At 43.2% G+C, this 24,870-nt stretch overlaps 1 long non-coding RNA gene across 1 annotated transcript in view; it reads left to right on the plus strand.

The window, feature by feature from the left end:
- LOC117803413 overlaps positions 1-24,870 on the plus strand; it is a 39,020-nt gene that overhangs the window by 357 nt on the left and 13,793 nt on the right. The gene's annotated exons all lie outside the window — the stretch shown is intronic.

The following is a 24,870-nucleotide window of genomic DNA, read 5'->3' on the forward strand; positions in this document are numbered from 1 at the left end:
ACCTGTTCATCTCTATTTTAACAGTGTGTGCTACCTGTGTCGGAGACTCTTCTGGGTTTTCTGTCTCCCTCTGCTCAGGGGGGTCGTCGAAGGCAGAGTCGGGGTTATCATCTTTGTGTCCCCCTCAGCCTTCAGCTCAGAACTCTGACCCTGTGAAGGCAGAATATATAAATGTCTGTGACAGTGAAGCAGCCTCAGGAGGCCAGGCTGCGGCATGCAAATCACACGAGGGAAGGTCTAGTTGTTGCTCTGTGGGTGTGATGCCAGGTCCCTGAAGTGAAACTCTATGTAAAGTACACAAGTGGGACCAGAGAATCTGTGTGGGAGATCCCCGCCTGACATCCCTGAGCGGTCACCTCATGGGGCCACCTAGACTGTTGAGGGAGCCCTGACCAGTGACAGGAGGTGGGGGAGGGGTCTGCCCCTTGTCCAGTCCTGTCCTGGGCTGGGAAACTCCCTTCAGCTCAGAAGACAGTCTGGCCAGTGTTTCTGCTGAGGGGATGGTGGGTTCTGGCTACTCTCTGGCCTAGGAATCACCACCTGTGGCCATCCATGGGGGCCACGAAAACACCCGGAAGTCATCATTGCTTATAGTTCCCTGGGGTCACCTCCAGGGGCACTTGTCTGGCAGGGTGAGGGGTGTAGACTAAATACCCACTTCTTTATATTTGTTTTACTTTTTTTTTTTTTAGAAAGTAATGTATGCTCATTGTAGAAAATTTGAAAATAAAAACAAGTAAAAAAGGTAAATAAAAGCACCCATTTTCCTGCAAGTTTCCCCAGAAACTAGTTCTGCATGTGAAGGAGTATTGGTCAGTAGGTGCCACATTTTTATGATTGTTAGTCAGTACGTTCTAATTATATGTGTAAGGTATACATATGTATGCCTTTCATATATCGGTACGTCACACATCGTACCACATGAGTGTCCATTACCAAATATATGGTGTTTTTATTTCCTCAGTTAATCACTGGGGTCCTCATCTGTTCTTATTTTCAAGATGTACAGGATTTCATCTTTTTTGTTTTAAAGTTTTTATTTATTTATTTACGAAAGAGAGAGAGAGAGAGAGAGAGAGAGAGAGAGAATGTGCGGGGGGAGGGGCAGAAGCAGGTTCTCTGCTGAGCAGGGAGCCTGATGCGGAACTCGATCCCAGGACCCTAAGATCATGACCTGAACCAAAGGCAGTGGCTTAACTGACTGAGCCACCCAGGCGCCCCCAAGAAGTACAGGATCTCATCTTGAGTCCCTTCCCTCTTTCTTGTCCATGAAGACCAGGGGCTCATGCAGTCCAAAAGGATCCAGAGATGCTTTCAAAATAAGAGGTGATAAGGCAGCATCTGATCTGTCCCATGCTGCTTGTTTGTCTCACTGCCTTGTGGCACCACTGTTGAAAACTTTTGCCAATGTTGTGAAGTCTTCACAGGTCTAGACTATTGTCACTACTGTCAAGGAGCCCCATGCTTGAGCTCCAAAATCACAGCTCTCTAAGTTCACATTCTACTCCCAAGTGTCATTCCCAAGTGCTACCATGGCTCTGGAGGCAGTGTCTCGAAGCTCCTTCTGTCTCAGACACGTGCTTTCCCAGAACTGGTCCAGCCCCATGAACCTCGGGCTCCTGCATGAGCCTGGGTTCCTAGCATGGTGTCCCTCTGCCTTGTTGTTTTTGGGGACTTGGAATCTTCTTCTGCCAAAGAAACATGGTCAGGGCTATTGCCATTTCCCTTATTTTATTTTATTTTATTTTAAGATTCATTTTTTTTTTTTTATTTGAGGGAAAGAGCATGCAGAGGGAGAGGGAGAGGGAGAGAGAGTCTTAAGCAGACTTTGGGAGCCTGACACAGGGCTCCATTTCAAGACCCTGAGATCACGACTTGAACAGAAACCAAGAGTCAGATGCTTAACCGACTGTGCCACCAAGGAGCCCCTCCCTCATTTTAAATCTTGGGGGAAAAGGTGTGGGAGGTTACTTCCCAGAAGGTTACTTACCAGAAGACACTGGGCTTCTTATGCAAATTGGTCCTCTTTTTCCCCCAGAAACTAGTTCTGCATGTGAAGGAGTATTGGTCAGGCTATGAAAAGCTTAATAATGTTGTTCTCCAAGGAGCATGTCCTTGGAGATCTTCTCCAAGATGGCAGATAGGACAAATTCACTGGGTAGCTGTGTGACTGATTGGAAAGTTACCCAAACTGTCTGCCTAGGCAGAGAAATAAGAGTCATCTCTGGCACATGGTTATATGGAGCTTTCCTTTGGGATAAAATAAAATCCACTTGTCTCCTTGCCCTAGAGCTGTCCTGGTGATTTGGGTGTCTCTGCACTCAGGGGGCAGGCTTGGAATGCCAAACATTGCCTTGCAGGGCATTGATGAAGTACTTGGCCAGCTCTTTCAGTCATCCGTTTAAAAAAATGGAAATGCTTCCAAATCTCAGAGCTGAGGAGCTTGATCTGAATAATAATTGTGTTTGCGTAATTGCGGTACTCCACCTTCAACACACAGTCTTATCACGTCTTCCCACTGAGGTGCAGCCCACTATCATTGCTCTTCCAGACAATCACGATAACCTTCCAACAGTTCCTCTGCTTTCCTGCTTTTCCCTCCAGAGTCTATTTGTCATCGAGCAGGACTACATGAACTGCTGAGTCCTCCGATGCCTTCCCACAACATGCTAGAATAAAATCCACGCTCCCCTCTGTGGTATGAAGGTCTCCACCATGTGACCCATGCACCTCTCCAATCTCCTCCTTCCCCTCCTCCCTCCAGCCACACTGCTCTGTCCTGAGTAGCCCAAGCCTGTTCTTCCTCAGGGCCTTTACACAGGCTTTCCCCTCCTTCTGGAACAGTCTTCCTCTATTTCTCCACACAGTTTCCTAGCTTGATTTATTCAAGTCTTTGCTCAAAAGTCACTTCTTCAGAGAAGACCTTAAAAGTAGATACAGCTCCTTGCCACACCCCGCCCCCCCCCCCCCCCCCCCCCCCCCCCCGCCCCAAGCTTTACCCCTGGCTCATACTTTGTATTCTTCAAAATTCTTACTATTACCATGCCTCACCCCCCTTTATGTTTTATTGAATCGTTTATTTGTTGCCTGTCTTCCTGGCATTAGAGTTGAACCTCCTTGAGATCCTTGAGAACAGGGCCCCATCTGCCCTTTTTTGTAGTGGAATCTGCTAGGCCTAGAACAGTTGCCTGACACAAAGTGGATGCTTCATGAACATGTTTTATTTTATTTTAATTTTTTTAAAAGATTTTATTTATTTATTTGACAGAGAGAGAGAGAGAGACACAGCCAGCGAGAGAGGGAACACAAGCAGGGGGAGTGGGAGAGGAAGAAACAGGCTCCTAGCAGAGGAGCCTGATGTCGGGCTCGATCCCATAATGCTGGGATCACGCCCTAAGCCGAAGGCAGATGCTTAACGACTGCATCACCCAGGTGCCCCAAGATTTCCTTCATTTTTGTGACTGAATAATATTACATTTTTTATGTATACCACATCTTCTTTATCCATTCATCCAATGATGATCACTTAGGTTATTCCCATATCTTGGAGAATTGTGAATAACACTGCAATGTGACATGGGACTGCCAATATCTCTTCAGGATCCTGTGTTCATTTCCTTTGAATACAGACCCACAAATGGGATTGCTGGATGATATGGTAGCACTAATTTAAGTTTTCTGAGAAATCCCCATCCTATTTTCCATAGTGGCNGATTCATTTTTTTTTTTTTATTTGAGGGAAAGAGCATGCAGAGGGAGAGGGAGAGGGAGAAAGAGTCTTAAGCAGACTTTGGGAGCCTGACACAGGGCTCCATTTCAAGACCCTGAGATCACGACTTGAACAGAAACCAAGAGTCAGATGCTTAACCGACTGTGCCACCAAGGAGCCCCTCCCTCATTTTAAATCTTGGGGGAAAAGGTGTGGGAGGTTACTTCCCAGAAGGTTACTTACCAGAAGACACTGGGCTTCTTATGCAAATTGGTCCTCTTTTTCCCCCAGAAACTAGTTCTGCATGTGAAGGAGTATTGGTCAGGCTATGAAAAGCTTAATAATGTTGTTCTCCAAGGAGCATGTCCTTGGAGATCTTCTCCAAGATGGCAGATAGGACAAATTCACTGGGTAGCTGTGTGACTGATTGGAAAGTTACCCAAACTGTCTGCCTAGGCAGAGAAATAAGAGTCATCTCTGGCACATGGTTATATGGAGCTTTCCTTTGGGATAAAATAAAATCCACTTGTCTCCTTGCCCTAGAGCTGTCCTGGTGATTTGGGTGTCTCTGCACTCAGGGGGCAGGCTTGGAATGCCAAACATTGCCTTGCAGGGCATTGATGAAGTACTCGGCCAGCTCTTTCAGTCATCCGTTTAAAAAAATGGAAATGCTTCCAAATCTCAGAGCTGAGGAGCTTGATCTGAATAATAATTGTGTTTGCGTAATTGCGGTACTCCACCTTCAACACACAGTCTTATCACGTCTTCCCACTGAGGTGCAGCCCACTATCATTGCTCTTCCAGACAATCACGATAACCTTCCAACAGTTCCTCTGCTTTCCTGCTTTTCCCTCCAGAGTCTATTTGTCATGGAGCAGGACTACATGAACTGCTGAGTCCTCCGATACCTTCCCACAACATGCTAGAATAAAATCCACGCTCCCCTCTGTGGTATGAAGGTCTCCACCATGTGACCCATGCACCTCTCCAATCTCCTCCTTCCCCTCCTCCCTCCAGCCACACTGCTCTGTCCTGAGTAGCCCAAGCCTGTTCTTCCTCAGGGCCTTTACACAGGCTTTCCCCTCCTTCTGGAACAGTCTTCCTCTATTTCTCCACACAGTTTCCTAGCTTGATTTATTCAAGTCTTTGCNTTTTTAAAAGATTTTATTTATTTATTTGACAGAGAGAGAGAGAGAGACACAGCCAGCGAGAGAGGGAACACAAGCAGGGGGAGTGGGAGAGGAAGAAACAGGCTCCTAGCAGAGGAGCCTGATGTCGGGCTCGATCCCAGGACTCTGGGATCACTCCCTGAGCCGAAGGCAGACGCTTAATGACTGAGCCCCCCAGGCGCCCCCATGAACATGTTTTACATGAATGAATGCATGAGGCCATTTCTCAAGTTTATGGAAATGGAACATAAGTAGTGAAATTGCTATCTTTGATGTGGAGTCAGTAGTCTCTCCATACAGAGTATTTCTTGGCTACCTTCTGAAGTTCTTAGCAGTGTCCATGTAGAGGACATTAAGCATGGACACACAGACACACACTCACATACACTGTAACTATGAAATGGATAGACCGAGACATAATTAGGGTTTTTACCCTGAAATTCAAAACCATGGTTCGGGGCAGTTTTCAGCCAGAATCTGCTCTACCTTGGGTATTCCTACAAGGGCTCTGTGTTTTTGGCCATTGCTCAGGTAGGTTTTTCAGGAGGAATTTGTCTGTGAGAAAGCAGTTTGGTTCCTGAGTGACCTACCTTCCTTAGTGGAGACTCCCAAAGGCCTCTAACCTTTAAGGTTTAAAAATGGAAATGATAAGGAATTCAGTTCAAGTTTGGCCAGATAGTTCTGTTCCGTGTGATGTTGGTTGGAATCATTTCCTTGTCTGCCTTCAGCTGGTGCCTAAAATGGACTGGGAGGTCCGAGAAGGCCTTTTTAACATGCGTGGTTCCTTGATGCTCCTCTGTGAGGATTTTCTCTCTCTCCACAGGGCAAATGGGGCTTCCTCCGAGCATGGCGGCCCCAAGCTAACCGGACTTTTGCGTGACAGTTGGTTTCCAAGAGGGGGCAGCTGTCCAAACACTGGGTTGTAATCTTCACTCAATTACATTTTAGCTTGTGAAACTGGGAAAAAAAACTTTTAATTCTCTAAGCTTAAACGTCCTTATCTGTGAAATGGGGATAATAATACATGTCTTAGAATGTGGTTGTGAGGGTTTCAAGTGATATATGTGTATTTGGAAGATAGAATCCCAGAAACTCAGGACCAAGAAGTTCGCAAGGATTGGGGTGGGGGGAGGGTAATTTCTCCCTTCCTTTCCACTCACAGGTGTTACTTATGGGAGTGGGGTCTCTGACCAGATGTGTGATCTGGAACATGTGCAAGAAAAATTGCCATTTCAAAGCTTCTGATGACTGTGTGTTATTTGGGGTGGATCCCAGAGTAGAAACTCACATTAGAGTGGCCTTTGTGGTCGCTGAAGGCAAAGTCAGGGGGATGAGGTGAGACCAAAGGGACCTGGAAGTGTCCTGCATCATAAAGTAACAGAAAATGTCTGGGTTTCGGCCCTGGAACTCAGAGGACAGAGAGGATGAGGGAAAGCTCACAATGGAAGGTTGAGATCCCAGGTCCACGGCAGCTGTCGGACATGCTCAAGAGGGGGTTAGCAAGGATGCCGTCTCGTCTGATGTGTAATGTTCTCCTTCGGTCTGCTGCTTTTCTCTAAGTGCCTCCATTAGCACTAAACCTTCAGGAAAAGCATTGTGTTGGTGCTGTGTGGAGGCCGAAGGGGGAGGGGCCCTGTCTACTTCTCACTGGAAAGGGAGAGGGGACAGCATCTCAGGAGGGAGGTGGTGAGGGGAGGTAAGGGATGAGCTGACAGCAGGAGTCTGAAGAACATTCACGCCCACCTTGGAAATCCTGGAAAGGATACTAGACTTCTCTAATTTAGTATGTTAGGGAGGGGCTCTATTTCACGGGGGAGACTGACCCCAGGAGGTGGGTAGAGTTGGTAATAATCTAGTGATGTACGTAAAGAAATTGACCCATCGCTGACTTACCTTAAGTGGAGACTTCTATTCAGAGTTCAAGTCACTTGCTAAGGGAAATAAAGCTGGGTCTGGCAACTGGAATTCAGATCTAGATTTGTCTGAGTTTAAAGTCCTCCCTTTTTACCCTGTTCCATGTTTCCTTCAAGTACTACATATTTGCTACTAAATCTTTTTAGAATAATAGAGCTAAATAAAAGACCAGGTTGCAGCTTGCAGCCAAGTTAAATGATGACTCACCCTAGGTCACCCAAGGCAAGGCAGGGACATTCTTAAAGCTGGCTGAGAATTGCCCGAGTACACTTTCTCCTGATTATTTCGAGGTCAAGACTCTGAGGATTAGCAGGCTCTAAAGTCCTTCTCTGTTCCAGCTATTTTAAAATCTTGTTTATATGCTAATGGTACTCCACCCTCAGCTGGCCTTCTATCATCTGTCAAGTAAATAGTGACCATAATGAGAAAAGAAACCAGAAATGCAAATGAAGAGAGACAAAGAGTGTGAGTGAGAATGAGCCTGCTTAGCAGAAACATACAAATTCCTGCTCAGAGCCATACTGTCTCGGATCTAAACTCACACCTTTATTTTTTATTTGCTCTGGCATGAGAAGGTTTCATTGCATTAGTAATGATACTGTTAATGTTTTATAGAGTATAGAAGTCTTAGCCACACTGAAATCCTCCCTCAGCAAATGGAGGAATCTTAGACTTACTGAAATGTATACTGAGTTTGAGTCAAGCTGTCATATCTTCTTATCAAGGACCCGAGAATTCTTTGGGGGTGTTGGTGACATCTGCACCCCTTCTGTTATTAACGTACACTCCTCTATATCTACAAAGAGGTTTCAGAAGACTCCTCAGCCTCCTTTTTTAAACTGAGATCTGGATCTCCTCAAAGTTTCAATTCTGTCTATAGTTTCCACCAATAGACACTGATCATACTTCTAAATTCCATGCAGCATTCTTCCTGGAAAAAGGTTGCTGTTCTCCTGACTCTCATATCCATTTCCAGACAATCCTCATCAATCTTCAGGTAGAAGCTCTTTTCCCTTGCAGGTCATACCACCCACTTATACCATGTTCTATGCCTCCACTGACATCTGCCTATTTCCTGGTTAGTTTCCTTCCTTCACTGACAATTTCGAGACGGTTGCCAGTCATCATTCTCATTTATTTCAGACACAATCTTAGGATATTGTAGCACTTGTTAGACATCCAGTCCAGAACCCAGTCTCCAAACTCCTGGACATTGTAAACTCCAATGCCCTTTATTTCTCTCTTCTTCCACCAACCTTGCTTGGGCAACACCATGGTGTCCTATTCTCTCGCCACAATATACTGTGCTCACACTATCGTTCCCATTAAACTTTGGCCTCACATGCACATCCTGTTTCTTGAGCACATCATTTTTTCAGTGTTTATCAACCTTTACGACTCCCCTTTTCTTTTCTACAACCGAGATCCCATGGGTTATACGGAGATGCAAACCACTCTTTGATAAATACTTTTGCCTCCTTTCCATCCTTTATTTTTCTATCTTATCACTCATCAAATCCCAACCTAGAATCAATGGTACTATTACTCTCTAGCATCTTTGTTCTTGTACCTGAGGAAGGGGATAGACTGGAAGAATGGTCAGATGTTGATTGACATGTTGAAAAGTTCATGGGCTCTCATCTCAGCTTGTGCCTTAGCACTATGTCTTAAGCTTTTGTCTTTGGTCAACTCTTTTTCTCATTTCTTTCAGTGCCTTTCAAATCCTACCTATTCCTTCAAACTTCATGCTTAACCTTTGTTCCCCCACTGTCAGCAGACAGTCAAGAGAACCAAGGAAATAAAGCATAACTTCTCTCCTTGGATACAAACTTTTCTGCATTTATCCCCACTGTGGCAGGCACTTTTGGTTGCCTACTCGACAGCCGTGCTCATCCACCCATTCTTTTTTGATAACAGAACCCTGATTTGTACAGGTATTTGATGGCCATGTTCTTCAGGGAGGCTGGGCTCTTGTCCAGCCCAAGTGGATGGATTGTAATTAGCTTAACCCAATTTTGACTATTTCAGTTCCTTTTTCAGTCTTGGCTTAGCCCTGTGAAAAAATTCTGGCCATTGAATGGAGGTCTGTGGAGGGGCTTCTGGGAAAATTTTTTCTCCCTCTCAAAATGGAGGCTAAGGGACAGTTCTTTTCTCCTGGCCTTTGGATATTGTTCTATGGAACAATGTAGTCAGGAGATGCCGTGGTAATCCCCTGACCATGGTGGGAGTTAGCTGTGTTGAGGATGCCGATGCAGAAACCTGGAAAGAACTTGGATCCTTGATGACATTGTTAAGCCACTGAATTAGCAACCTTTCCCATAACCATCCCACTCCTTGACATCTTGGTATGTAAAACAATGTTTCATTATTGTTTAAGAATCTTTTGATTGTATTTTCTGATGCTTGCAGCAAAAATTATTCCAGATATACTAACCTTTCCAGTCCTGGAAGGTTCTCTTCTCATTACAAGGTCATTCGCTCCACCTGTGCTCTAGATCCTGCTGCCTACTGCCTTCTCTGGAATTTGTCACATGATTTATTACCCTCCATTCTGTATCCTCTACTCCCTCCCCCAAGTGTCTCGACTTGCTCAAGTTTCCTCCAATGTTAAAGTCTTCCCTTGAACCCACATCCTCTTCTAGCTCTCAACAAATCTCTTTTCTCTTCTTCTCATGCAAACTTTAGAATGGGCTATCCTTTCTGTCTCTACTTCTTCACTTCCCATTTCTTTTCATGTCACTCAGCTTGGCTATTGGTTCCATCGTTTCCATTCAGATGGTCTAGTTAAATTAACCAATGATTTCTTAACCACCATATCCAATGGGACCTTTAAGATCTCACATTTTGCTGTACTTCCGTGCATTTGATGCAGGTTATTGAATCTCTTTAGTATTTTGGCTCTCATAGAGCCTCACTTTCCTGGTTCTTTTTTATGATTTTTCCTCTAGATCTCTTGTGGTTGGCTAACCTTCTCTCCTGACGCTTCTGCCATATTGGTGTTCCATAAGGTTCAGCTCTCTTCTCATTCTACATGTTCTCTCTGGATCCAAATTTATGGTTTAAATCATCACCTTGCTGCTATTAACCCCCAGATCTCAACCTTTAGATCATTCTATTGAATGACTTGCTAGAAATCTATACCTAGATACCACTCACTGCTCCCCTCTCCAACCTAACATGGCCATGCTGAGTCCAAACTTCCTCTCTCCTGTATTCCCTATCTAGATTGGTGGCCCCACCATTTACTAATCAATTCAGTAAGACACTTGAGGGCCATCCTGAACATCTCCCTTTTTTTCTTCTCCCCACTCAATCTACTACCAAATGTGGTTAGTTCTGCCTCCTACATAGGTCGCAGTCCCGTTCCTGCCTCTTCATCCCCACAGCAACTCCCCTAGTTCAGGCTCCTATCACCTCTCTAGTAACCATGACAGTGACTTCCTGATTGTTCTCCCTTCCTCCTCCAATTCGTTGCATACCTCCTCCAGTTCATCCTCTACATAGCCGGCAGGGAATTGTATCTTCATAAATAAGTTCGGTTAGGATACGCCCTTCAGTGAATTCGGCTCATGGCTCCCCAGTTTTTATTTACAAAGTGCACATTCCTTAACATAACATACAGGGTTCTTCATGAGTGACCCCTGCTGCTCTGCTGGCTTCTACACGTTATCTCCTGGCGTCCACTGCACAATTTATTCTCCAGCAACAGAATGTTTCTTTTGTTCCATATGCGTGCCTTATTATTTCTCAACACACACACACACATACACACACACAGCCCTTTGCCTAGCTAATTCCATTTGTTGGATGCCATTTCTTAATTCTGCTACAAGACTTTGCCATTTCTACCACTATAGTTTACAATGTTGCATTATATCGTTCTGTCTTACGGCTGTCAAGAGCAGTCCTATTAATTTTGGGGCCGCCAGTGACCAGACTATTGTAGCGACTCCTGGTACATAGTACAGGTTTCTTAATACTTATTGAGTGAATAAATGGATGAATAAACATATCCTCTAGGGAGTTCAGTCTCCTGAATCTGTCTGTGTAGATTCCCTCTGCAGCTTCGACTCACAACTTGAGGAGTGAACTAACAACTGTGCCTACGGATACCTCTGAGACTACCTTGTCACTGTTGCCATATTTCCCATCCTATTGTAATTCTCAAATTGTTTTGTCACTCTTCTGGTGCTGGAATAGTAGAAGGATTTCTCCACGGATATACATGTGGGAAATAGTAAAAGCCGCACACGATTCTGGGATTACTTGTATAAAATTAACATGTAGGTAAATCAACTGCTATGTTTATTTTTGGGCTATCACTGAGGATGTTGTTTGCCGATTTTCTTTTTTTCCTATACCTCCTTATTCTCCCACTCAGTTGCTGGGGGAAGAGAGATGCCTTGTTAAGAGAAGGAAATTCTTGGAACAGGAGGAGGCTGAGAGACACTGCAAACTTTGCCTCTTCCTGGATTTACAGAGCACTGCATCAGGATAAGAGTCTTTTCCAGTTTAAAAATATTTCTATCTCTCTGATGCTTACTCTCCCCCTTTCACCCCCCTCCTCAGAGCCCCCAGTACCAATTGGTACCCCCTCTACCCTCCTGAACATATGTGAAAAATTCAGAGCAAGTTTAGTCCTGGGAAAACTGTGGAATACATGAATTTAGATGTATTGTCTTGGTTACTCTCCATCCCTGAACATAAAAAGAGGAGGACCCTTCCATTAGCAATTTAGTGGCAGAATTTCAGGTCAGAGAGAAGAAAATGTATGAGGTAGGCAGACCTTTTGTTGATTAATGTCTTCAGACCACATTACAGAACCAATTCCCTACTTGACCTGTTAATCAGAATAGGGAAACATTTGTCTTTGAGCAATACATTTTAAGATTCTTCAGACTTCTTGCATATTCCTTAGCTTCTTCCAATCACAAAGATTTCTTGAAGCAAACTGAGGGGGAAGGAGTGGTAGTGATAAAATTATAGGTTTTTCTTTGCTACCCAGAAACTTCTAAATGCAGGCTGTTCCTGAGGTTAAGCGATAATTCTAAACTAGGAAATAAAATGTGTGAGGACAAGGACAGCAGGGACACTTGCTAATAAGTGGCAGACTCTATTCTTCCTCTTGTCATTTGCTGCAGAAACATGAATCATGACCACATCTTTCCAGATCAGGGAGGGCCTCAGAGTGACCCTAGATGCTCCCCTGCGTGCTGACATGTGCCTCGTCAGATGGCCTGAGCGTGACTGTGAGCTGTCCAAATGCTCTCTCCCTGTGTTTAGGGCACGGAAATGGAAAAGTCCCAAGACAATACTGCAGTGGAGTCTAAGACTCCTAGGTCCCGGTTTCCTTAGCTGCTTTGTACGAGATAAAAGGAGTTGGAGAATGCTAATGGAAGTATCATAAGTGGAGGCAATAGGTAGATAAACAGCTTTACAAAAACATGGGATTATATATTTCAGGATGGGAGCCATGAGGGATGGAGTGGGAGGACCAAGGAGTATATTTCCCCTTCTCCATCCTTCCATCCTTGCCCCAAGTTCCTCAAGAGGTAACAGATCTCAAACGTGCAAACATGGCAGCATATTTTGTCTAAGCAAACATTACTCAGCTTTTGATTCTAGGTAGTTAGGATCCTTCAAATAGGATAACCTTGTAAAAATGTTCAAAATGTAGATGAGCCATAGAGTATGACCCATCAAACCCTTCATTAGGAGAGCTATAGTTTTTTGTTTTTTGTTTTAAGATTTTATGTATTTATTTGACAGAGAGAGAGAGACAGCCAGAGAGAGAGGGAACACAAGCAGGGGAAGTGGGAGAGGAAGAAGCAGGCTCACAGCAGAGGAGCCTGATGTGGGGCTCGATCCCAGAATGCAGGGATCACGCCCTGAGCCGAAGGCAGACGCTTAACAACTGCGCCACCCAGGCGCCCCAGGAGAGTTATAGGTTTTGATATCGACAATCATTTATTGAATTCCCCAATTCATTCTACAAAACAATCATAATTTTAATCTCATGATCTTCACCAAGAACTAAAATAGAGAGAAAGCTTTAGATTATTTTCATTTTAAGTGTAGGTAGGAGATGTTTAAATAAAATATTAGTAGACAGATTAGTCGCCAATCCAGCTGATGTAGTCCTAAAAAGGGGATGGGAAAGGAAGAGGTGAGTAGAAAAACATTAAAGAGAAGCTCTGGTCATGTCATTGTTTTAAACTAAAGCAGACCCTGGTGAATTAATCAAGTGAAGAAATGAGATCTAAGAAGGCTGCAGAAAACTCTGAAGCCATGTTATCAAAAATGCTAGTAATGGGTAAGAGAAGGAAACTTGAAGGCCAAATACTGACATACCTTTATGTCAGTGCCTACTATCCTACAAGGAAATGAGAGCTGGATAAAGTAGCTAAGTATAAATGAATCAATGGGATTTAAGAGGTGGTGTGGTGCAGCATTAGTAATCAGGATGCCTGAGATTCACTCCGGTTCAGCTACTAATTTGCTATGAGACCCTAGAGAAGTTACTTGACTTCTCTGTGAAATGAGGTAGTTAGTCGATTTAGATCAGCACTTCTCAAGCTTCAGCCTGTAGAGGAAGCACCCAAAGATATTGTTGAAGTGTGGGTTCCGGTTCAGTAGGTCTGGGGCGGGCCTGAGATGCTACGTTTCCGATAAGCTTCTAGGCTCTGCCATGTGGCTGATCTGCAGATCACACTTGGAGAAGCAAAGGTCTAGAGGATCTTTAGGTCTCTTCCAGTTCAATCAAACGTGGTTTTACTATGTGCTCTCTCACAGGGAATCAGCTAAAGACTTTAGATCATAGGCATGAAGGTAAAACAATGGCCAGAACTACTGTAGTGAATAATAAAGACGTGTTCTTTACTACACGTCAGTGGAGTGGATCTAGCAATGAAGTTCGACTTAGCGACTCAGTGAGTAAGAGGGGCGGAAAGAAATCTCAGTCGGAAAGATGTGAACAGAGAGAGAGAAGAACAAAGAGAGATACCCAGGACTCTCGTGAGAGGTGAAAGTGCTTGATGGAGCACCCTTCATAATGCAAAGGAACAAAAAGAGCCAGAAGACTCTTAGCCCTCTCCTAGTTCCCTCTGAATCTCCCTGACTTCATTTGGAGAAAATACAGTCACTATGATCACTGACCCTGCTTCCTGCGTCACCCAGCTTCCCTAAATGCAAAGACAAGTGGTGGGCTTAAATGTGTACCTTAGGGTGAATTCAGAAAAGTGGCTCAGGTGCTGACTGACAGACGTCCCGGTCCTGGGTTTAGGGCCAGACACCAGGGGTGGAGGATCCATAACGCAGCTCAAGGTTTGTCTGAGAACTGGGGACGGNCTGGGGATGTACTGTATGGTGATTAACACAATATAATAAAATAAAATTAAAAAAAAATAAAAAAAATAAAAACTTTGCAGATGTAATGACAATTTAAAAAAAAAAAAAGAAAACTTCCTTCTGGCATTTATTCATTGGAAAAGGACTTCAGTTTAATGACANGAGGTGGAAAGGGTGGGAAGGACCCAGTATGATGACCACACAGTGTGTCTTCAAAACCAGAAAACTTCCTTCCGGCATTTATTCATTGGAAAAGGACTTCAGTTTAATGACAGTAATGATTTAGTGAACCATTTATATTCAGAAAAAAAATCTGTGAAAAATTCTGTGAGGTAGATAGAGGCAGGCAAGTTAAGACCACCCAGCTAGTTAGTGTCAGATTAGAACTCAGGTCTCTTCACCTTTAATCAGTGGAATTCCCTTTACAGTGTTTGTATCTAACACTATAGGTATTTAACCATACTGCACTCTGACCTTTTTCTCATATTTCTTTTTTTTTTTTTAAGATTTTATTTATTTATTTGACAGAGATAGAGACAGCCAGCGAGAGAGGGAACACAAGCAGGGGGAGTGGGAGAGGAAGAAGCAGGCTCATAGCAGAGGAGCCTGATATGGGGCTCGATCCTACAACGCCAGGATCACGCCCTGAGCCAAAGGCAGACGTTTAACCACTGTGCCACCCAGGCGCCCCCTTTTTCTCATATTTCATTCACCTTACATATCAATTATGGTTATAAAATTACCAGATGCCTTGTTATTTCATAGCAAGATGTTTTAGGAAATAATCTGCCATATTGGTGGGGGTGACAGCCATTGCTCATTCCTGATCCCAGAACATTTCCCTTTTCTTCTTTGCTGACAAATTTTATTTATCGTCCTCTAAGAGTCCATGTTCTTCAGCAGGGAGTGGCCTCTTTCCCAGACGTAGGGCATTGTATCTTGATTGGTCTAAGCTAATCGAGATAGTGTGTATCACCTGTCCAGTGATTGACAAGTTGAGATAAGTGTATGTGATGAAATCGTGGCCAATGAGATGTGAGGGGTAGTTGCTTCTGCTTTTTAAAAGGGATGTCTTACAAACATAGACCCTTTTCTGTCTCTGGACTTTGTCTACACAGGTGATGCCTAGAACTGTGGCAGCATTTTGAAACTGTAAGGGTGACATGTGACACAATGAGGGTAATAGAGATGAGAAATGAAAAGAACCTGGGTCCCTGATGATGTCACTGAGCCACTGAACCAACCAAACCCAGGACTGCTCTTCCTTTGGGTTTTTAGCTCGACTTTCTTTTATTTGCAGTCAAGAGCACCCCAATGAATAGAGAGAGACTAAGAATAGCTCAGTCCAAACTGGCATCAGAGGACCAGGACTGGAATCTCAGCTATGTCATCAACTAGCTTTGTTACTTTGGGCAAGTCACTTTCTCTACAAGAAACTTATTCCTTGTAAAAATGGAGATAATAAAATAACTACTTCATTAGGTATTCAAAAGCTCTAACTTAAGCTGTGAAAACACCTGAAAATTGCCGTTACTGTCATTACTGTTATCTTTATTAATATTACATGATATGTAATCATAATTGGGCTCAGTCATAAGAATCCGCAATGAGAATGTTGGTGTTTCTAGGAAAATCTCTGCATCCCGAGATATTTGTACCTTCCCTTTCTTCTAAGGGAACATGAGAAAAGCCAGGCTGGTTACAGTTTTGGGGTGAGGGAGTTTGTGAATAAAATATGAGAGCAACATCTCACGACAAACAGAAGGGGCTCATCGGACTGTTTTTGGAGAAAACGTTCCAGGAGAGTGTTTCCAGGGATTTCAATGCATAAGTGGGGCACAACACACACCAGGTAATTTTCCCCTCCACTTTTCTTTGCACTGAGAAGTGGAGAGCTCCACAGATTTCGAGTGAAAGGTCATGACTCTGATGTATGGAAGAGAAATAAATCTGAGAGCCTGACTGTACTGTATTATGAGAATGCTAGTTCCTCAAGCAGAGGTTTGTAAAGGGCCTTCCTCCATTCCATTTTCTATCATCCTCTCCGCACCCCCAACAAGACCACTTTTTAAGCAGCCTCCAAACACTGTAAGACTTGCATGGTTTACAGCTCTAGCCATTTTATCCCCCCTTTTGTTGCAAGAGTGAGAGCCAGAGAAGTTCTGCGTTTTGTGTGTGTGTTAGAGACAGCCTCTTGTTACTGACTGAAAATGAGAATGTTGTGATTCCGATGAGTATGTCATTTGGGAGGATACTCCCAGGGTGTGTGTTGTCTAAGCTCCGGAGAGGAGAAGCCCTGGGCTGGGACTGCATAATGAGTAGGAGCGAGCTATGAAATGGTTGCCTGGCCCAGTTCCAGTCCAGAGCCCACTATTTTTTATGGCAGGTCAAGAAATGAGGAGCTGGGCCTATGGACATCTGCCTGGAGTGATATTTCTAAATTGGTCTTTCTCCTCTGGAGCTTCAGTTTCAAATTTAATTAGCTGGCTAATGATGGTAAATTATCATAATTAATTGATGACTGCTAAAGTGCTTTGACTACAAAGCACTAAACATAATTTCTAGGACAGTTAATTTCTGGTCTAACTTTGAGAACTATTTTAGGAGAGAGAGTTTTATAATAATAATAATAATAATAATAATTTTTAATGGTTTAAACCATTAAAAAACAAATGAAGCCTTCTCTTGGTTTGGAACACTGCCTTAGGGGAACTTCTCGTGTAGTCTCTCCTTCCGGCAGAGGCATCCCTGGAGGAAGAAGTTCTTGCAACAGATTTGTGAGTGTGCTTTGCAGTCCAGTGGATAAGACAGAAAAGTGAATGAGCGGTTGTTATCAGGGAAGATAAGTAGCTGTGGAAAGGAGATGTCCAGGGAGCTATAGAATTACAGGAGGGGGTCTGGGACATGTCCTGGTGGAGGTGAGAGCTGATGGTGAAGGATGGATGAGCAGAAGTTCTTCAGATAGATGTGGGGCAAGGAGAGTGAGAGAGCCATTCTAGGGGTGAGAGTCACATAAATGTGTGTGTGTGTGTGTGTGTGTGTGTGAGACAGACAGAGAGAGAGAGAGAAGAGAGTGACTGAGAGAAAGAGAGAATGGTACATTTGAAGAACCATAAGTGAGTGTGTTTGGAAATGCAGCAAGTGATGTAATTAAAAGGACAAGGGGCTTTTATTTAGAGAAGGTAATGCATTGTATCTCTCCCTGCCAAAACTCTGTCAAAGTGATGATAATGGGATTTTATAAATAAATAAGCTATAAGAACAAACAGAACAGGAGAAACACAACAGTAACACAATTTTAGAAGCTAGGCAATATATGGAAGAGGGCAATTGATTGAGCAGATTGGAGAAAGTGGAATTCTAATCTTAAGTAAGCACTGAGAAAAAACAAATAGGAAGATGATTTAAATCATAGATTCCCGCGCCCTGCACCCTCCAAATCTTAAGAATCGGAGTTAGTGGACACTCTGAAAGTAGAGGTAAAGGACGATCTAAAACCAGAAGAATCATTTCAGATCATTTTAAAGAAAGAGTTGGACCCTCAAATCATTTCTCCATCTATATAAGATGATCTCCCACCTCCGCTCTTATAGAAAACAAGAGGATTATTCTCTTGAGAGGTAAGATTGATACCATATAGTTGAGTATGGAGATATCATGTTAAAACTATGGTGAGTTAATGAAAGTTTACATACTGAGATATGCGAACTCTGGTCTTGGATCTCCTATCAGGCTCTCAACATTTTGACAACTATATCTTTTCTTTTTGACAACTTTACCTTTATCTTTCAGGAGAGAGATGGAAAGAGCCTTCTCTGAAAATGTGACCAAGTGAAGAAAAATGATTCAAGGGTACTGACATTGGGGCACCTGGTGGCTCAGTTGGTTAAGCGTCTGACTTTTTAAAAATATTTATTTATTTATTTAAGATAAAGAGAGGGAGAACTAGAGAGAGAGAGAGCACACGTGAGCAGGGGAGGGGGGCAAGGGGCAGAGGGAGAGGGAGAAACAGGCTCCCCACTGAGCAGGGAGCCCAATTAGGGGCTCAATCCCACGACCCTGAGATCACGACCCTAGTCTAAGGTAGACACTTAACTGACTGAGCTACCCAGGCACCCCAAGCGTCTGACTCTTGATCTCAGCTCAGGTCTTGATCTCAGGGTCATGAGCTTAAGCCCTGTGTTGGGCTCCACACTGGGTGTGGAGCTTACTTAAAAATAAATAAATAAATAAATAAATAAATAAATAAAAAGTGGTACTGACATCTGGGCTTCCATGGGGAGCCCAGTGAGATATCAATAATGAAGACCACATGTCCATCTATAGGCACTTCCTTCAAGGAAGCAGAATTTGTAGGAAGTCTAATATAGTAAGGATGTTTATATATTTGGCGGAGACTCTGAAGCTGGATTATAGACACAGAAAAAATTAAGGGTATGTCCATAGAAATCCAAGCAAATAAACTAACAAATGAAAAACAACTATTAACCTGGGAAAACAGAAAGTTGTGCCATAAAGGAAAAGTCATTATAATATATTACATGGCTCAGTTATGAAATGTGTTTACATAGTTATAATAATATAAACATGGTATATTCATGGTACTAAAATTCTAAATTACAAATAGGATGGAGGGATGGAAAGCGTATGTTGGAAACAGGCACAGAACACTCTTCAAGTAGAATATCAATAGGTTATGTCTAAAAATACAAAAATCAGGAATTAATGAAATAATGATGGTCTTTATCAAGATAGGAAAAACAGGAGAAGAGGAATTATGAGGGAGCAATAGGTTTATTGTTGAAGTGTGGCCTTTGAGGTACCTGTGAAACAGCTGAATGGGGATATCTCCTAGGCAGTTGGCTGTATGGGACAGCATGAAGCCCTACAGGAAATGATCCAGGTGATTCTTTTGTCAATTCTCCCCCAAGATGGTTGATAGCTACTCTCATTCTAGACACATAGGAGAAGTTATCTAGTTCTATACAATAGATACCTAAGGGCACTAGGGCTTAATGCCCTGGAGAAGGACTGGGTCAGTAGGGTGGGAAATGAAGCTTTGGAGTCATTGTCAGAGGATTAGTTGAAGTTGGATGGGGGCCAAGGATAACCACTAGAGGACACTAACAGAGATGGGCAGGAGGATCCTGCAAGAAGACTAACAAGGAGCAACTAGAATAGTAATGAAAATCCCGGGAGAATCCAGAAGCTACAAAGAAGAGATTTGAGAGAGCAGGTGCCCGGTAGGTACCAACAGCTGCACAAAGGTTATGTGAAGTAAGGACAAGAGGGAGGCTGTTGGCTTTACGTACGAGGAAGTTGTCAGCAACCTTAGGGTGGTTTTATTGGAGTAGTGGTATCCAGAAGCCAGACTGCCGTGTACTCGGGGCCCAGGAATTGGTCAGCTGAAACTAGTTATTTCTTACCGCTCACCTCTCTAACCCAAGCTAAAAATTCATTCATGCTCCAAGTCACATCTCCTGGGAGAGAACTGTGTTTTCACCCAGGAGACCACTTAGACACACAACATTGGGTTTTTACAATGACTTCGTGAGAACATTTCTAGGGATTCATGGGCCCTGGCCAATCCTATTATTGCATTCTTTAGATTAGTTATTTGTATGTTTTTTTAATGTGAAACCTTAAGCGGGATGAACTGCTGAAACTGACCAGGGAAAGTGTGTTGAATTATCTTGTCCTTCAAGTAATTTCTTAGCAGGAGCCAAGAACTTTTCACCTAGAAAAGTAAAAGCCTTCGTGTAGTATGAATGGGTGGTGTCCGTTTCTCACTGGAACCTCTGGTGGTTCAGCGTTGCTGCTTCAAATATTTTTCATTCATTCATTCAAATATTTACCACTATCCTAAGAGTTGTGGCAATAAAAACAAGGAGCAGATATGGATTGCACTCTCCAGAAGCTTGCAGTAGAGGGATGGTTCATGTGTCCCAACAGCTACAGTACAAGGTAAAAAGGCTAAAGAAACTTATTTTTATGGGGTCTTCTATCCAAATCAGTCATACATGGGGAAATGGGGTCTCCCAAGAAGTGTGCGATTGCTCTGCCTTAATATTGGCCTTCATCTGACCTGAGTGTGACCTCAGCCTTTCCAGGGCTCTGTGGGTTGTGAACTCTCGACCTGTAGGACAACTTCCAGATAGAGTAGTTGGGCCACTGATGTAAGGAGAGGGTGAGGGCGAGGTTCCACCTGAAGCTTATGTTTGGAGTTTATAACAATGCTCCCTCCCCATAAAGGGATTATGAACTGGGGTGCGGGAGGAAAATGATACTTGCGAACTGCTGAATACTCAAAGACGTGTATTCAAGTGTAAAGGAGGAGCCTCAACCCTTCTGCCTGGAAGGTCGAGATGTTCTTGCGGCAGAGCTAGACCTGTGGCTATGAAATCAGATGCGATTTACGGTAACACCCAAATATCACTGCTCAGAGCCCATCCATCCTTAACAGGCAGGACGTCCTCTTGCTTCCAGGAGTTTCTTTCCCTAAATATTTCTGGGCCCACCCTCACAGGTTTTGTTTGGGCATCTCAAATGTTCCCTTGGTCTCCTGGGGTTACCCTAGGTACAGTGTATGTAAGGGTCAGCAGTTTCTCAGTCGTAATCAGAGTCTCTGTTAGCAGCTGTGACATCCGTGTGCTTGGCTGGTCACAGATATATGCCAACCAGGGAGCCTGCATATATATCCAGATGGCTTATTGGCTTCTGGAACTCTACTCCCTCTGGGTCAGTTGGGAAATGTCTTTCTCTTCTGACCAGCTCTTTCAAAGGTGTTTTACGCAGCAGGGCTTGGACCTCAGCAACACAATCTCTCTTTGCTCCACACCCCCCTTTCCCAGAATGGATGGCTCATCAAGGAGGGCTTTTTTTTTTTTTTTAAGATTTTATCTATTTACTTGAGAGAGAGCGAGAGTGAGAGAGATCACAGAAGGAGAGGAAGAGAGAGAAGCAGACTTGCCGCTGAGCAGGGAGCTGGATGTGGGGCTTAATCCTAGGACCCTGGGATCATGACCTGAGCCAAAGGCAGATGCTTAACTAAGTCACCCAGGCGCCCCCATCTAAGAGGGTTTTGATTGAGTGATGTCAGGCTCCACATCCCACCTCCTTGTAACCTTTGCTTCTCCAAATTCCAGGCCCATTCTACCACCAGGTTCAGTCATGGTTTGGTTGTTCTGTTGGGCTCCAGGCATACCAGGGCTATCACTGGACAGCTATTTTAGGGTCCATGAATATTTCCTCAAGGCTAAGAAGTTCCCTGAACATTCTTACAGAATCCCAAGAACTTCTTGGGGAGGGTGTTCTCCAACTTTACAACACTGACCCAACCAGCTATGTGTGGCGATAAGGGAGAGGGCAGGATGAGGGTACATTTTTATTCCAGTGTCATGGGAAATAAGTAGAATTTCCTTTAAAAATGCATGTGTGTACAGTGAAGCCCTGAAGGGCTCCTTGGGGTAGGGGGTGGTGAAGTGGACATGCAAAACCAAAACAAAACAGGAGGGTTTGGTCGAAACTTTCAAACCCAAGTCATTGCCAATAGTAGCAGCTCCGTAGGTTTGTTTGAGCTTAGCTCATTAAATAACATCCTATTCTAAGTTGCTGGAGAGTCTCAGGTATTTGTGGATTAGCTTCTGAAACTTTTTATATTTGTATTAAAAATTGTGCTTGATAGTGGAGATGGAATGTGTGTAGGAGAACAAAGTATAATTGAATATATTCATTCTCCCCGCCCCCAAAATGTTAGGGAGAATAAAAAATACTTGGGGGAAGAGGGCATTTGTCATGGTTTTTGGCTACCTACTCAAGTCCCCCCCATCCCCATGTATCTTTGAGACATTCTTCATCTGGGCAAAGAGTTGAGTCTTCTTTCCATAAAAACAGCGGATCATGGAACACTAGATAAAAAACTAATGATGTACTGTATGGTGATTAACATAACATAATAAAAAAAAAGTAAGGAAATAGAAGAAAAATATATGTCACAGAAAAAAAACAAACAGGGGCACCTGGGTGGCACAGTCATTAAGTGTCTGCCTTCGGCTCAGGGCGTGATCCCGGCATTACGGGATTGAGCCCCGCATCAGGCTTCTCTGCTGTGAGCCTGCTTCTTCCTCTCCCACTCCCCCTGCTTGTGTTCCCTCTCTCGCTGCCTGTCTCTCTCTCTGTCAAATAAATAAATAAAAATTAAAAAAAAAAAAGAAAACAAACAAACAAGGTACCATTTCAGCTTTCCTTACAGCAAACCCTAGTCATATGATTAACGACTCATGGATCAGGTTTACCCAGAGAGGACTTTGACTTGAAGTTAGGAATCCAAAAGAGTTAGGGGCTATATAAACACTATCTTGGGGGGGCTAATGGCCCCAGTGGAATCAGATCCAATTTCCGGAGTCCATGGTGGTATTGGTTCTAGCAGAGGGGCCAGCCTCCAGGGTCCGTGTCGTCAGTGGGATGAGCAGTTGTCTCTCTGTCCAGCAGAAGCAACAACTACATGTTCACAGAATCAGTTCCGAGAGGATTTTGGATGTTTTTCTTGGATGGATGCATTTAAACCCGATTCAGATTCTCCTGAAGCCTCCGTGAAAAAAACCAACAGCCTTGAATATTCCCTTTCTGCCCCAATCACCCAGCATACAACTAAGAAACTTGACACCAAATAAATAAACAAGTGAACCCGATCGAACATTTAAATTGCAAAGTGTGTGAAAAGGAGGAAGAAGGTACCCATAAATCCTCACTTTACACAAAAATAATGACTTTATGATTCCTTCATGACGCTTTCCCAAAGTGTGTTTCCATGGACAGTAAAGGTCATGTGAACAGAAAAAGTCCCCATCATCAAATGATTTTGCAAATTTGGAAAACGTTCTGATAATATTACACGGTTTTCTTTACTTCAATACTTGACATCTCAAAATCTTTAGTATATTAATTCACTTCGAGAAGATTCAAGAAAGAGAGAAACAGTTACATTTTCCCATCCTGGGATCATTTCAAAGGATTTTGAGGTAAACGTGTTATAAAATGCTGCTTTTTGCTCTTTTTGCACACGCCAAGTGTTCTATATAATGCTATTCATAGGGCACATGAAGTTTTGTGAGCTGCTTTATTCTTCGGTGTTGTATCAGGGGGACTTTGAGGGCAAGACTTTGCATGGAAGAAGCTTCTCACCTTTTGTCTATGGGGTCTGTAAGTGTGAACCTGAGATCATGCAGCAAGCGAGAAGGTGGGCACCCCTGCCCTGAGCTAGCAGACCAAGTCTTGGTATTTGGTCTCTGCTATGTATATTCTGATAGAAGTAGGTTGTCAGGACTTGAAATCAGTGCCAAGACCTAATCCTGAAACAAACTACATTTATTTGGGCATTTCCAACTCTCTAAAGAACATATCCAACTTCCCACCCTCTCCCCAAGCTTAAGGATAAGACCCTTCACAGTGATTTGACTTGGACTATAAAGGAAGGAAGACAATTTGATTTTCCTCAAAGGAAGAAACTCAAGTGCAACAGACAGGGTTTGTCATGCAAACGGACACACAGTATTCTTTTCCCTCCCATTTATGCCCGCTACGAAAACAGCAGAGATTTTAAGAGACTTAAAACAGAGAAAAGAAAAATAATGGATCATCTGTGGGGCACTGGCTATTAAAGGAGAAAAAAACCCACTTTTCACTTTATTATTATTTTTTCACCTGCTGAGTTGGCCCCAGGAAATATGACACTAACTGATAGCTGTATTCCAACTGTGCTACACAACTCGGCTGGTTAGAACATAGTATGGAGACAGGCACAGGCAGGAATCTCCATTCGAATTTATATTCAGTGAGGACAGGGACTTGTTGGCTTTTTTCACTGCTGTATCCCCAGGATGTAGAGTGGTTGTGCTATAAATATTTGTAGAATTAATAAAATCTATCTCCTTAGAGAAGAACTCATTTTGCTGGGCCTCACTGACAGAGGTTGAACTTCTAATCCCTACCAGCCCGAAACTTCTAGTTTGGTATAAATGTGTATATAAAGGCAATTACCATCCTATTTCTCTAAGTTTCCTTTGAAAAATTGTCAAGCCACAGATCTCTGCATTGTCCTGTTTAGTAGGAATTCAATCTGAATGATCTTCTTGCTGCAAACTTACATGTTCAGAAAATGCATGGCTTTGTTTCTGGTAATATAATGGCAAGGCACCTGGAACAATCTTCCTGCTAATAAAAATGAAAAATGCTAGTTAATGTATATTTTAAAGATCTTCTTAAAAACACCGGAGAACTGGTAAAATATAGCAGTAAAGATTTATCAGCCCAACATCTAAGGGAAAGGAGGACCCAAGAGAAGTAAGCAAACATTTTACTCTGAGGGTTATTGCTGAACCTGATGAACTTGGGCTTCAATTTTTATAGTTTTATAGGACAAATGCCTGTGTGTGTGTGTAACAGAGAGAGGAGAGAGAGAAAGGAAAGAAAGAAAGAAAGAAAAAGAAAAGTTCAGTGCATGCTAAGTGTCAATGTGAGCCAGAGCTAAACCCAACTGTGCCTCTTGCACACACAGGAAATGTCAAAGCAAGTTGCTTAAGCACCAGAGAAAACAGGATCTTTAAAAATAGTCCAAATCACTCCCTGATAATTAAAATCTTAAGCTGACCTATGTGTGGACATGTAAGTCAAATTCTAGTGAGCTGGGTGGTCCAAAAAACTTCAAGTCAGATTTTAAAGCAGTCCCAGAAT

Source organism: Ailuropoda melanoleuca, chromosome 8 (genome assembly GCF_002007445.2).
Source record: "Ailuropoda melanoleuca isolate Jingjing chromosome 8, ASM200744v2, whole genome shotgun sequence".
Classification (NCBI taxonomy): domain Eukaryota; kingdom Metazoa; phylum Chordata; class Mammalia; order Carnivora; family Ursidae; genus Ailuropoda; species Ailuropoda melanoleuca.